At 62.2% G+C, this 14,465-nt stretch overlaps 3 pseudogenes; all 3 read left to right on the top strand.

Annotated features, from left to right (window-relative positions):
* The first annotated feature begins 3,651 nt into the window (after positions 1 to 3,651).
* On the top strand, positions 3,652 to 3,771 carry LOC142870194 (uncharacterized; annotated as a pseudogene).
* A 3,819-nt stretch (positions 3,772 to 7,590) lies between these two features.
* Positions 7,591 to 7,710, top strand: LOC142870193 (uncharacterized; annotated as a pseudogene).
* A 3,829-nt stretch (positions 7,711 to 11,539) lies between these two features.
* Positions 11,540 to 11,659, top strand: LOC142870191 (uncharacterized; annotated as a pseudogene).
* The last annotated feature ends 2,806 nt before the right edge of the window (positions 11,660 to 14,465 follow it).

Below are 14,465 nucleotides of genomic sequence, written 5' to 3'. Positions count from 1 at the left end.
CATGCGTGGCTTCTGGACAGTCAGGTCTCAGACCAAAGGTCTGCTCTGTGGGAGCCGACACGCTGGAGGAAACCTTGAGAGTCTGAGAGGGGAGGGAGTTCCAGAAGAAGGCCAGGATGTCATTTTGAGGGAGTATGTGACCAGAACTCCTCCCGTTGCTTTTGGGGTTCTATGGGCTACACGTAGGAATCTTTGGTGGTGGCACCTGATGTTCGGGGATCCGGAGTCACACCCAGACCTGCTCCACAGGCCTCCTTTTACTTTTCTCTTCGGATTCATTTTTTTTTTTTTTTTTTTTGAGACAGAGTCTCGGTTTGTTGCCCAGGCTAGAGTGAGTGCCGTGGCGTCAGCCTAGCTCACAGCAACTTCAAACTCCTGGGCTCGAGTGATCCTTCTGCCTCAGCCTCCAGGGTAGCTGGGACTGCAGGCATGCGCCACCATGCCCCGCTAATTTTTTATATATATATCAGTTGGCCAATTAATTTCTTTCTATTTATAGTAGAGACGGGGTCTCGCTCTTGCTCAGGCTGGTTTTGAACTCCTGACCTTGAGCAATCCGCCCGCCTCGGCCTCCCAAGAGCTAGGATTACAGGCGTGAGCCACAGCGCCCGGCCGGATTCATTATTTTTAAAAAGTGTCTCTTATCTCTATTATTGCATTTTCTTTTCTCTCTCTTTTCAAGCAGATGATGGGAGTCCAAGTATTAAGGTGACATGTGTTGCCCGTGCCCCCCTCCCCCCCCCCCGTGTTCTTATTCATTTACCTCTCATGTTGTTCCAGCATATTGTGGGGGCACCAATGTTAAGGTCGGGTGCGTTGCCCTCTCCCAGCCTCCCCCCTCGGGTCAGAGCTTCAAGTGCGCCCATCCCCCAGTCGGTGCGTACCCACCCCATTCCTAATGGATGTGTATGCCCATCCCCTCCCCCCACCCGCCCGACACCCACCCGAAGAAGGTGATTCCTCTGTGTCCACTTAGGTGTCCATCGGTTCGTACCCATTTGCTGGTGAGCGCGAGCACGTGGTGCTCGTGTGTCCATTCTTGGGATACTTGGCTTACTGGAACGGGTTCCAGCTCTGGCCAGGAGAACCACGAGAGGTGCCCCCTCACCGCTGCTCCTCATAGCCGAATAGCACTCCGTGGTGTCCACGCGCCACATTTTATTTACCCACTCGTGGGTCGATGGGCACTCGGGTGGCTTCCAGGTCTTTGCGATTGTGACTTGTGCCCTGACACTAACCCTAACCCTTACCCAGCCCGTCTCCTCCACGGCCCCTGCCTGACTGACTCCTTCCCGCCCGGCCTATCACCTGTCACCGTCCTCTGCCCCTGCCTGACACGCTCGTCCCCGCCCGGGCCGTCACCGTCCTCGGCCCCTGCCTGACGGGGCTCCTCCGTCGCCTGGGCCTTCCAAGGGCTTGGTGTGGACGCTGGTTCCAGGACGCCCTCCCAGGAACCCGGTAGCAGGGCGGCCGCAGCGTCTCGTGCAACCCAACCGTCCGCCGGCTGGCCGCCGTCGCTAAGTGGCCTGCGGGGGACGTGCTCCCGCTGTGCCGTGGGGGCCCAGCCTGGTGTCTTCTCTGAGGCCCCGCGGCTGCCGCTCCCCGCAAGGGGATAGCCGCGGAGGTGGGGACCGCCTCCTCATGGGGACGTATACCCAGCTCTCCACGTCGGATTCCGGGGCTCTCTGTCCTGCCAGAAGGCCCAGCTGGCCTGCGGGTCCTTAGAGTGGCAAAAACATCCGAAAACTGAGATTGAGGGTCCGGTGGGTGTCTGCACTTTTGTGCTGGGCACCCCAGGGAGGCCCGGGGGCTGGCTGGACAACGTGGTCTGCTGGGCTGGGGGGGGGGGTTTGGAGGAGCAACTGATGCCCTTTGCACTTTGGGTAGCAAGTGTCTGAGGTGTCTCTGGGCCCTGTGCCATGTGGGGGCGGGGGCGGGGGCGGGGTGGGAGGAGGAGGAGGAGGAGGAGGAGGAGGAGGTGGGAAGGGCCGTGGCCTGCAGTGGTGTTCCCCGGGGTGGCACAGCATGTGGCTTCTTCCACAGGCTGCTTGGCCTGGGCTCCCTGCACCTGGGCCTTTGGAGGACTGGCCCTGTGCTTGCCAACACTTCCTGCAGGGACCCAGAGCTGGGAGGTTGCATCTCTCAGCCCTGGGTCGGGCAGAGCCCCAGCGGGCCATGCCCACAACCTCTCTCAGCAGGGGTCCCCCAGAAGGCTCCTTTGGGACCAGGATTCTCTTGCGGGTGACTCTTTAAGGTCTGGCCCCTGGATGGAGGGGCACCAGGAGTAGAGGAGCAGGAAGGGGAAGGGGGTGGCCATGCGAGGGGACACTTTCAGGCCAAGTCCCAGCTTCAGTCTGATCCTCCTGGGAACCCCGGGGTGGACATCACACCTCCTGGTTGCCCCGCTCTGAGACAAGGAGCCGGGCTTCGCATTCCCACAGCAGCCAGTCGTGGGCTGAGGACACCTGGGGCGTTGGGAACTCCCTGGCTTCTCCTTGGCTTAACATCTGGAGCTGCTTGTGAATTGTGCCGCCACACACACCCGAGTGCAGGTGTCTTCTGCACAGACTGCGGGCCTCGCTCTTCTGAGTGCCGCTAGCTCGCGACCCACCCACGGGTGAACCTGGTCAGGGTACTTTCTCTCAGGGGCAGACTCTGATCCGGGCGGGCTACCGGTGTCTCTGTTTGCTCCTTTCTTTCTTCCACTTCGGGAAAGGCTTCCTTACTGGGTGTGGAAATCTCCTATGCCTTTCCTCGCCTATTCTGTCAGCTCTAAAATTCTCTTTCGGTTGCCACCCTCACAGATGGATTAGGAAACTCTTTGCGGTGCACTCATTAGTGAAATGACCTCAATGACGCTGGAATCCAATATCTAATGGCCGATTTTTAGCGAGTCCACACGCCAGGGTGGTTGGGGTCCAGTGCAGCCCCGGCCAGGCCCAGGCCCCTTGGACTGGGCCACAGGAGGACACAGAGGAGGGTCCCGGCCCCCACGGTAGCGGTGCGGGCAGTTCTCCAAGGGCTTGGGTGTTTTCCAGAGGGAGGAGATGGAGGGGACTGATTTCTTCAGCGCCCCACAAACCACACCACCCCACCCATGGGACACATCCCGAGAGAGAGAGACGCCCCATACACTGGCTCCCCTCCCCCGTGCGCTGTGCCCCAGCCCTGGCCCGGGGGAATAGGCGGCCGCCGGGCCACAGGGTGGGGGGCGCAGCTGAAAGGGGTTGTGGGGGAGGGCCGCCCCTGGCTGGGGTCAAAGGGCGAGCGCCCCGCCCCTCCCGCCCGTGCGCAGTCTGCGGCCCCGGCGCGCTGGGGGTGGGGGGCGGGGAGGTGAAGGAGGCCAGGCGAGGAGAGGAGGGGGGCTTGAAGGTCTCCACCTTGGCGGGTCCAGCCGTGGAGGCGCATCTTGTGTGAGTGTGAGTGAGTGAGTGAGTGTGAGTGTGAGTGTGTGTGTGTACAGAGACAGCCCCCAACCCCGGCCCGCCGCTCCCTGCCCGCCCCGCCTGTCACCCCCCGTCCCTCGGAGCCCGCGGGACCCGGCCGGCGAACTCAACAGGCCCGACCCGGCGCGGGGCCTGGGGCGGGAGGAGGCGGCGGGGAAGCGCAGAGAGGCTCGGCTTCTTGAGCGGGGCAGGGGCGCCCTCCGCCGTCCACGGCCACACCACCCCGAACGCGCCCGATCCCGTCTGGTCTCGGAAGCTAAGCAGGGTCGGGCCTGGTTAGAACTTGGATGGGAGACCGCCCGGTGTATACCGGGTGCCGTAGGCTTCTTCTTTTCTTTTTTTGCCTCTGGTTCTGTCGCGTTTCTGGGAGTGCGGGGGCGGCCCGGGGTGGGGGTGACCCCCACCCTCAGCGCCCGCCGCGGTGCCTGGCGCCCCAGCCCGCGCCGTTGGGCCTCCTCTTGTCCCGAGCCGTGACACCGCCGCCACGCGGCAGCATGCGTGGCTTCTGGACAGTCAGGTCTCAGACCAAAGGTCTGCTCTGTGGGAGCCGACACGCTGGAGGAAACCTTGAGAGTCTGAGAGGGGAGGGAGTTCCAGAAGAAGGCCAGGATGTCATTTTGAGGGAGTATGTGACCAGAACTCCTCCCGTTGCTTTTGGGGTTCTATGGGCTACACGTAGGAATCTTTGGTGGTGGCACCTGATGTTCGGGGATCCGGAGTCACACCCAGACCTGCTCCACAGGCCTCCTTTTACTTTTCTCTTCGGATTCATTTTTTTTTTTTTTTTTTTTTGAGACAGAGTCTCGGTTTGTTGCCCAGGCTAGAGTGAGTGCCGTGGCGTCAGCCTAGCTCACAGCAACTTCAAACTCCTGGGCTCGAGTGATCCTTCTGCCTCAGCCTCCAGGGTAGCTGGGACTGCAGGCATGCGCCACCATGCCCCGCTAATTTTTTATATATATATCAGTTGGCCAATTAATTTCTTTCTATTTATAGTAGAGACGGGGTCTCGCTCTTGCTCAGGCTGGTTTTGAACTCCTGACCTTGAGCAATCCGCCCGCCTCGGCCTCCCAAGAGCTAGGATTACAGGCGTGAGCCACAGCGCCCGGCCGGATTCATTATTTTTAAAAAGTGTCTCTTATCTCTATTATTGCATTTTCTTTTCTCTCTCTTTTCAAGCAGATGATGGGAGTCCAAGTATTAAGGTGACATGTGTTGCCCGTGCCCCCCTCCCCCCCCCCGTGTTCTTATTCATTTACCTCTCATGTTGTTCCAGCATATTGTGGGGGCACCAATGTTAAGGTCGGGTGCGTTGCCCTCTCCCAGCCTCCCCCCTCGGGTCAGAGCTTCAAGTGCGCCCATCCCCCAGTCGGTGCGTACCCACCCCATTCCTAATGGATGTGTATGCCCATCCCCTCCCCCCACCCGCCCGACACCCACCCGAAGAAGGTGATTCCTCTGTGTCCACTTAGGTGTCCATCGGTTCGTACCCATTTGCTGGTGAGCGCGAGCACGTGGTGCTCGTGTGTCCATTCTTGGGATACTTGGCTTACTGGAACGGGTTCCAGCTCTGGCCAGGAGAACCACGAGAGGTGCCCCCTCACCGCTGCTCCTCATAGCCGAACAGCACTCCGTGGTGTCCACGCGCCACATTTTATTTACCCACTCGTGGGTCGATGGGCACTCGGGTGGCTTCCAGGTCTTTGCGATTGTGACTTGTGCCCTGACACTAACCCTAACCCTTACCCAGCCCGTCTCCTCCACGGCCCCTGCCTGACTGACTCCTTCCCGCCCGGCCTATCACCTGTCACCGTCCTCTGCCCCTGCCTGACACGCTCGTCCCCGCCCGGGCCGTCACCGTCCTCGGCCCCTGCCTGACGGGGCTCCTCCGTCGCCTGGGCCTTCCAAGGGCTTGGTGTGGACGCTGGTTCCAGGACGCCCTCCCAGGAACCCGGTAGCAGGGCGGCCGCAGCGTCTCGTGCAACCCAACCGTCCGCCGGCTGGCCGCCGTCGCTAAGTGGCCTGCGGGGGACGTGCTCCCGCTGTGCCGTGGGGGCCCAGCCTGGTGTCTTCTCTGAGGCCCCGCGGCTGCCGCTCCCCGCAAGGGGATAGCCGCGGAGGTGGGGACCGCCTCCTCATGGGGACGTATACCCAGCTCTCCACGTCGGATTCCGGGGCTCTCTGTCCTGCCAGAAGGCCCAGCTGGCCTGCGGGTCCTTAGAGTGGCAAAAACATCCGAAAACTGAGATTGAGGGTCCGGTGGGTGTCTGCACTTTTGTGCTGGGCACCCCAGGGAGGCCCGGGGGCTGGCTGGACAACGTGGTCTGCTGGGCTGGGGGGGGGGGTTTGGAGGAGCAACTGATGCCCTTTGCACTTTGGGTAGCAAGTGTCTGAGGTGTCTCTGGGCCCTGTGCCATGTGGGGGCGGGGGCGGGGGCGGGGTGGGAGGAGGAGGAGGAGGAGGAGGAGGAGGAGGTGGGAAGGGCCGTGGCCTGCAGTGGTGTTCCCCGGGGTGGCACAGCATGTGGCTTCTTCCACAGGCTGCTTGGCCTGGGCTCCCTGCACCTGGGCCTTTGGAGGACTGGCCCTGTGCTTGCCAACACTTCCTGCAGGGACCCAGAGCTGGGAGGTTGCATCTCTCAGCCCTGGGTCGGGCAGAGCCCCAGCGGGCCATGCCCACAACCTCTCTCAGCAGGGGTCCCCCAGAAGGCTCCTTTGGGACCAGGATTCTCTTGCGGGTGACTCTTTAAGGTCTGGCCCCTGGATGGAGGGGCACCAGGAGTAGAGGAGCAGGAAGGGGAAGGGGGTGGCCATGCGAGGGGACACTTTCAGGCCAAGTCCCAGCTTCAGTCTGATCCTCCTGGGAACCCCGGGGTGGACATCACACCTCCTGGTTGCCCCGCTCTGAGACAAGGAGCCGGGCTTCGCATTCCCACAGCAGCCAGTCGTGGGCTGAGGACACCTGGGGCGTTGGGAACTCCCTGGCTTCTCCTTGGCTTAACATCTGGAGCTGCTTGTGAATTGTGCCGCCACACACACCCGAGTGCAGGTGTCTTCTGCACAGACTGCGGGCCTCGCTCTTCTGAGTGCCGCTAGCTCGCGACCCACCCACGGGTGAACCTGGTCAGGGTACTTTCTCTCAGGGGCAGACTCTGATCCGGGCGGGCTACCGGTGTCTCTGTTTGCTCCTTTCTTTCTTCCACTTCGGGAAAGGCTTCCTTACTGGGTGTGGAAATCTCCTATGCCTTTCCTCGCCTATTCTGTCAGCTCTAAAATTCTCTTTCGGTTGCCACCCTCACAGATGGATTAGGAAACTCTTTGCGGTGCACTCATTAGTGAAATGACCTCAATGACGCTGGAATCCAATATCTAATGGCCGATTTTTAGCGAGTCCACACGCCAGGGTGGTTGGGGTCCAGTGCAGCCCCGGCCAGGCCCAGGCCCCTTGGACTGGGCCACAGGAGGACACAGAGGAGGGTCCCGGCCCCCACGGTAGCGGTGCGGGCAGTTCTCCAAGGGCTTGGGTGTTTTCCAGAGGGAGGAGATGGAGGGGACTGATTTCTTCAGCGCCCCACAAACCACACCACCCCACCCATGGGACACATCCCGAGAGAGAGAGACGCCCCATACACTGGCTCCCCTCCCCCGTGCGCTGTGCCCCAGCCCTGGCCCGGGGGAATAGGCGGCCGCCGGGCCACAGGGTGGGGGGCGCAGCTGAAAGGGGTTGTGGGGGAGGGCCGCCCCTGGCTGGGGTCAAAGGGCGAGCGCCCCGCCCCTCCCGCCCGTGCGCAGTCTGCGGCCCCGGCGCGCTGGGGGTGGGGGGCGGGGAGGTGAAGGAGGCCAGGCGAGGAGAGGAGGGGGGCTTGAAGGTCTCCACCTTGGCGGGTCCAGCCGTGGAGGCGCATCTTGTGTGAGTGTGAGTGAGTGAGTGAGTGTGAGTGTGAGTGTGTGTGTGTACAGAGACAGCCCCCAACCCCGGCCCGCCGCTCCCTGCCCGCCCCGCCTGTCACCCCCCGTCCCTCGGAGCCCGCGGGACCCGGCCGGCGAACTCAACAGGCCCGACCCGGCGCGGGGCCTGGGGCGGGAGGAGGCGGCGGGGAAGCGCAGAGAGGCTCGGCTTCTTGAGCGGGGCAGGGGCGCCCTCCGCCGTCCACGGCCACACCACCCCGAACGCGCCCGATCCCGTCTGGTCTCGGAAGCTAAGCAGGGTCGGGCCTGGTTAGAACTTGGATGGGAGACCGCCCGGTGTATACCGGGTGCCGTAGGCTTCTTCTTTTCTTTTTTTGCCTCTGGTTCTGTCGCGTTTCTGGGAGTGCGGGGGCGGCCCGGGGTGGGGGTGACCCCCACCCTCAGCGCCCGCCGCGGTGCCTGGCGCCCCAGCCCGCGCCGTTGGGCCTCCTCTTGTCCCGAGCCGTGACACCGCCGCCACGCGGCAGCATGCGTGGCTTCTGGACAGTCAGGTCTCAGACCAAAGGTCTGCTCTGTGGGAGCCGACACGCTGGAGGAAACCTTGAGAGTCTGAGAGGGGAGGGAGTTCCAGAAGAAGGCCAGGATGTCATTTTGAGGGAGTATGTGACCAGAACTCCTCCCGTTGCTTTTGGGGTTCTATGGGCTACACGTAGGAATCTTTGGTGGTGGCACCTGATGTTCGGGGATCCGGAGTCACACCCAGACCTGCTCCACAGGCCTCCTTTTACTTTTCTCTTCGGATTCATTTTTTTTTTTTTTTTTTTTTGAGACAGAGTCTCGGTTTGTTGCCCAGGCTAGAGTGAGTGCCGTGGCGTCAGCCTAGCTCACAGCAACTTCAAACTCCTGGGCTCGAGTGATCCTTCTGCCTCAGCCTCCAGGGTAGCTGGGACTGCAGGCATGCGCCACCATGCCCCGCTAATTTTTTATATATATATCAGTTGGCCAATTAATTTCTTTCTATTTATAGTAGAGACGGGGTCTCGCTCTTGCTCAGGCTGGTTTTGAACTCCTGACCTTGAGCAATCCGCCCGCCTCGGCCTCCCAAGAGCTAGGATTACAGGCGTGAGCCACAGCGCCCGGCCGGATTCATTATTTTTAAAAAGTGTCTCTTATCTCTATTATTGCATTTTCTTTTCTCTCTCTTTTCAAGCAGATGATGGGAGTCCAAGTATTAAGGTGACATGTGTTGCCCGTGCCCCCCTCCCCCCCCCCGTGTTCTTATTCATTTACCTCTCATGTTGTTCCAGCATATTGTGGGGGCACCAATGTTAAGGTCGGGTGCGTTGCCCTCTCCCAGCCTCCCCCCTCGGGTCAGAGCTTCAAGTGCGCCCATCCCCCAGTCGGTGCGTACCCACCCCATTCCTAATGGATGTGTATGCCCATCCCCTCCCCCCACCCGCCCGACACCCACCCGAAGAAGGTGATTCCTCTGTGTCCACTTAGGTGTCCATCGGTTCGTACCCATTTGCTGGTGAGCGCGAGCACGTGGTGCTCGTGTGTCCATTCTTGGGATACTTGGCTTACTGGAACGGGTTCCAGCTCTGGCCAGGAGAACCACGAGAGGTGCCCCCTCACCGCTGCTCCTCATAGCCGAACAGCACTCCGTGGTGTCCACGCGCCACATTTTATTTACCCACTCGTGGGTCGATGGGCACTCGGGTGGCTTCCAGGTCTTTGCGATTGTGACTTGTGCCCTGACACTAACCCTAACCCTTACCCAGCCCGTCTCCTCCACGGCCCCTGCCTGACTGACTCCTTCCCGCCCGGCCTATCACCTGTCACCGTCCTCTGCCCCTGCCTGACACGCTCGTCCCCGCCCGGGCCGTCACCGTCCTCGGCCCCTGCCTGACGGGGCTCCTCCGTCGCCTGGGCCTTCCAAGGGCTTGGTGTGGACGCTGGTTCCAGGACGCCCTCCCAGGAACCCGGTAGCAGGGCGGCCGCAGCGTCTCGTGCAACCCAACCGTCCGCCGGCTGGCCGCCGTCGCTAAGTGGCCTGCGGGGGACGTGCTCCCGCTGTGCCGTGGGGGCCCAGCCTGGTGTCTTCTCTGAGGCCCCGCGGCTGCCGCTCCCCGCAAGGGGATAGCCGCGGAGGTGGGGACCGCCTCCTCATGGGGACGTATACCCAGCTCTCCACGTCGGATTCCGGGGCTCTCTGTCCTGCCAGAAGGCCCAGCTGGCCTGCGGGTCCTTAGAGTGGCAAAAACATCCGAAAACTGAGATTGAGGGTCCGGTGGGTGTCTGCACTTTTGTGCTGGGCACCCCAGGGAGGCCCGGGGGCTGGCTGGACAACGTGGTCTGCTGGGCTGGGGGGGGGGGTTTGGAGGAGCAACTGATGCCCTTTGCACTTTGGGTAGCAAGTGTCTGAGGTGTCTCTGGGCCCTGTGCCATGTGGGGGCGGGGGCGGGGGCGGGGTGGGAGGAGGAGGAGGAGGAGGAGGAGGAGGAGGTGGGAAGGGCCGTGGCCTGCAGTGGTGTTCCCCGGGGTGGCACAGCATGTGGCTTCTTCCACAGGCTGCTTGGCCTGGGCTCCCTGCACCTGGGCCTTTGGAGGACTGGCCCTGTGCTTGCCAACACTTCCTGCAGGGACCCAGAGCTGGGAGGTTGCATCTCTCAGCCCTGGGTCGGGCAGAGCCCCAGCGGGCCATGCCCACAACCTCTCTCAGCAGGGGTCCCCCAGAAGGCTCCTTTGGGACCAGGATTCTCTTGCGGGTGACTCTTTAAGGTCTGGCCCCTGGATGGAGGGGCACCAGGAGTAGAGGAGCAGGAAGGGGAAGGGGGTGGCCATGCGAGGGGACACTTTCAGGCCAAGTCCCAGCTTCAGCCTGATCCTCCTGGGAGCCCCGGGGTGGACATCACACCTCCTGGTTGTCCCGCTCTGAGACAAGGAGCCGGGCTTCGCATTCCCACAGCAGCCAGTCGTGGGCTGAGGACACCTGGGGCGTTGGGAACTCCCTGGCTTCTCCTTGGCTTAACATCTGGAGCTGCTTGTGAATTGTGCCGCCACACACACCCGAGTGCAGGTGTCTTCTGCACAGACTGCGGGCCTCGCTCTTCTGAGTGCCGCTAGCTCGCGACCCACCCACGGGTGAACCTGGTCAGGGTACTTTCTCTCAGGGGCAGACTCTGATCCGGGCGGGCTACCGGTGTCTCTGTTTGCTCCTTTCTTTCTTCCACTTCGGGAAAGGCTTCCTTACTGGGTGTGGAAATCTCCTATGCCTTTCCTCGCCTATTCTGTCAGCTCTAAAATTCTCTTTCGGTTGCCACCCTCACAGATGGATTAGGAAACTCTTTGCGGTGCACTCATTAGTGAAATGACCTCAATGACGCTGGAATCCAATATCTAATGGCCGATTTTTAGCGAGTCCACACGCCAGGGTGGTTGGGGTCCAGTGCAGCCCCGGCCAGGCCCAGGCCCCTTGGACTGGGCCACAGGAGGACACAGAGGAGGGTCCCGGCCCCCACGGTAGCGGTGCGGGCAGTTCTCCAAGGGCTTGGGTGTTTTCCAGAGGGAGGAGATGGAGGGGACTGATTTCTTCAGCGCCCCACAAACCACGCCACCCCACCCAACCCCACCCATGGGACACATCCCGAGAGAGAGAGACGCCCCATACACTGGCTCCCCTCCCCCGTGCGCTGTGCCCCAGCCCTGGCCCGGGGGAATAGGCGGCCGCCGGGCCACAGGGTGGGGGGCGCAGCTGAAAGGGGTTGTGGGGGAGGGCCGCCCCTGGCTGGGGTCAAAGGGCGAGCGCCCCGCCCCTCCCGCCCGTGCGCAGTCTGCGGCCCCGGCGCGCTGGGGGTGGGGGGCGGGGAGGTGAAGGAGGCCAGGCGAGGAGAGGAGGGGGGCTTGAAGGTCTCCACCTGGGCGGGTCCAGCCGTGGAGGCGCATCTTGTGTGAGTGTGAGTGAGTGAGTGAGTGTGAGTGTGAGTGTGTGTGTGTACAGAGACAGCCCCCAACCCCGGCCCGCCGCTCCCTGCCCGCCCCGCCTGTCACCCCCCGTCCCTCGGAGCCCGCGGGACCCGGCCGGCGAACTCAACAGGCCCGACCCGGCGCGGGGCCTGGGGCGGGAGGAGGCGGCGGGGAAGCGCAGAGAGGCTCGGCTTCTTGAGCGGGGCAGGGGCGCCCTCCGCCGTCCACGGCCACACCACCCCGAACGCGCCCGATCCCGTCTGGTCTCGGAAGCTAAGCAGGGTCGGGCCTGGTTAGAACTTGGATGGGAGACCGCCCGGTGTATACCGGGTGCCGTAGGCTTCTTCTTTTCTTTTTTTGCCTCTGGTTCTGTCGCGTTTCTGGGAGTGCGGGGGCGGCCCGGGGTGGGGGTGACCCCCACCCTCAGCGCCCGCCGCGGTGCCTGGCGCCCCAGCCCGCGCCGTTGGGCCTCCTCTTGTCCCGAGCCGTGACACCGCCGCCACGCGGCAGCATGCGTGGCTTCTGGACAGTCAGGTCTCAGACCAAAGGTCTGCTCTGTGGGAGCCGACACGCTGGAGGAAACCTTGAGAGTCTGAGAGGGGAGGGAGTTCCAGAAGAAGGCCAGGATGTCATTTTGAGGGAGTATGTGACCAGAACTCCTCCCGTTGCTTTTGGGGTTCTATGGGCTACACGTAGGAATCTTTGGTGGTGGCACCTGATGTTCGGGGATCCGGAGTCACACCCAGACCTGCTCCACAGGCCTCCTTTTACTTTTCTCTTCGGATTCATTTTTTTTTTTTTTTTTTTTGAGACAGAGTCTCGGTTTGTTGCCCAGGCTAGAGTGAGTGCCGTGGCGTCAGCCTAGCTCACAGCAACTTCAAACTCCTGGGCTCGAGTGATCCTTCTGCCTCAGCCTCCAGGGTAGCTGGGACTGCAGGCATGCGCCACCATGCCCCGCTAATTTTTTATATATATATCAGTTGGCCAATTAATTTCTTTCTATTTATAGTAGAGACGGGGTCTCGCTCTTGCTCAGGCTGGTTTTGAACTCCTGACCTTGAGCAATCCGCCCGCCTCGGCCTCCCAAGAGCTAGGATTACAGGCGTGAGCCACAGCGCCCGGCCGGATTCATTATTTTTAAAAAGTGTCTCTTATCTCTATTATTGCATTTTCTTTTCTCTCTCTTTTCAAGCAGATGATGGGAGTCCAAGTATTAAGGTGACATGTGTTGCCCGTGCCCCCCTCCCCCCCCCCGTGTTCTTATTCATTTACCTCTCATGTTGTTCCAGCATATTGTGGGGGCACCAATGTTAAGGTCGGGTGCGTTGCCCTCTCCCAGCCTCCCCCCTCGGGTCAGAGCTTCAAGTGCGCCCATCCCCCAGTCGGTGCGTACCCACCCCATTCCTAATGGATGTGTATGCCCATCCCCTCCCCCCACCCGCCCGACACCCACCCGAAGAAGGTGATTCCTCTGTGTCCACTTAGGTGTCCATCGGTTCGTACCCATTTGCTGGTGAGCGCGAGCACGTGGTGCTCGTGTGTCCATTCTTGGGATACTTGGCTTACTGGAACGGGTTCCAGCTCTGGCCAGGAGAACCACGAGAGGTGCCCCCTCACCGCTGCTCCTCATAGCCGAATAGCACTCCGTGGTGTCCACGCGCCACATTTTATTTACCCACTCGTGGGTCGATGGGCACTCGGGTGGCTTCCAGGTCTTTGCGATTGTGACTTGTGCCCTGACACTAACCCTAACCCTTACCCAGCCCGTCTCCTCCACGGCCCCTGCCTGACTGACTCCTTCCCGCCCGGCCTATCACCTGTCACCGTCCTCTGCCCCTGCCTGACACGCTCGTCCCCGCCCGGGCCGTCACCGTCCTCGGCCCCTGCCTGACGGGGCTCCTCCGTCGCCTGGGCCTTCCAAGGGCTTGGTGTGGACGCTGGTTCCAGGACGCCCTCCCAGGAACCCGGTAGCAGGGCGGCCGCAGCGTCTCGTGCAACCCAACCGTCCGCCGGCTGGCCGCCGTCGCTAAGTGGCCTGCGGGGGACGTGCTCCCGCTGTGCCGTGGGGGCCCAGCCTGGTGTCTTCTCTGAGGCCCCGCGGCTGCCGCTCCCCGCAAGGGGATAGCCGCGGAGGTGGGGACCGCCTCCTCATGGGGACGTATACCCAGCTCTCCACGTCGGATTCCGGGGCTCTCTGTCCTGCCAGAAGGCCCAGCTGGCCTGCGGGTCCTTAGAGTGGCAAAAACATCCGAAAACTGAGATTGAGGGTCCGGTGGGTGTCTGCACTTTTGTGCTGGGCACCCCAGGGAGGCCCGGGGGCTGGCTGGACAACGTGGTCTGCTGGGCTGGGGGGGGGGGTTTGGAGGAGCAACTGATGCCCTTTGCACTTTGGGTAGCAAGTGTCTGAGGTGTCTCTGGGCCCTGTGCCATGTGGGGGCGGGGGCGGGGGCGGGGTGGGAGGAGGAGGAGGAGGAGGAGGAGGAGGAGGTGGGAAGGGCCGTGGCCTGCAGTGGTGTTCCCCGGGGTGGCACAGCATGTGGCTTCTTCCACAGGCTGCTTGGCCTGGGCTCCCTGCACCTGGGCCTTTGGAGGACTGGCCCTGTGCTTGCCAACACTTCCTGCAGGGACCCAGAGCTGGGAGGTTGCATCTCTCAGCCCTGGGTCGGGCAGAGCCCCAGCGGGCCATGCCCACAACCTCTCTCAGCAGGGGTCCCCCAGAAGGCTCCTTTGGGACCAGGATTCTCTTGCGGGTGACTCTTTAAGGTCTGGCCCCTGGATGGAGGGGCACCAGGAGTAGAGGAGCAGGAAGGGGAAGGGGGTGGCCATGCGAGGGGACACTTTCAGGCCAAGTCCCAGCTTCAGTCTGATCCTCCTGGGAACCCCGGGGTGGACATCACACCTCCTGGTTGCCCCGCTCTGAGACAAGGAGCCGGGCTTCGCATTCCCACAGCAGCCAGTCGTGGGCTGAGGACACCTGGGGCGTTGGGAACTCCCTGGCTTCTCCTTGGCTTAACATCTGGAGCTGCTTGTGAATTGTGCCGCCACACACACCCGAGTGCAGGTGTCTTCTGCACAGACTGCGGGCCTCGCTCTTCTGAGTGCCGCTAGCTCGCGACCCACCCACGGGTGAACCTGGTCAGGGTACTTT

This window comes from Microcebus murinus, chromosome 3 (assembly GCF_040939455.1).
Source record: "Microcebus murinus isolate Inina chromosome 3, M.murinus_Inina_mat1.0, whole genome shotgun sequence".
NCBI classification, from domain to species: Eukaryota; Metazoa; Chordata; class Mammalia; order Primates; family Cheirogaleidae; genus Microcebus; species Microcebus murinus.
Note: the sequence above shows the minus strand (reverse complement) of the source record. Positions and strands in the feature narration are given on the sequence as shown.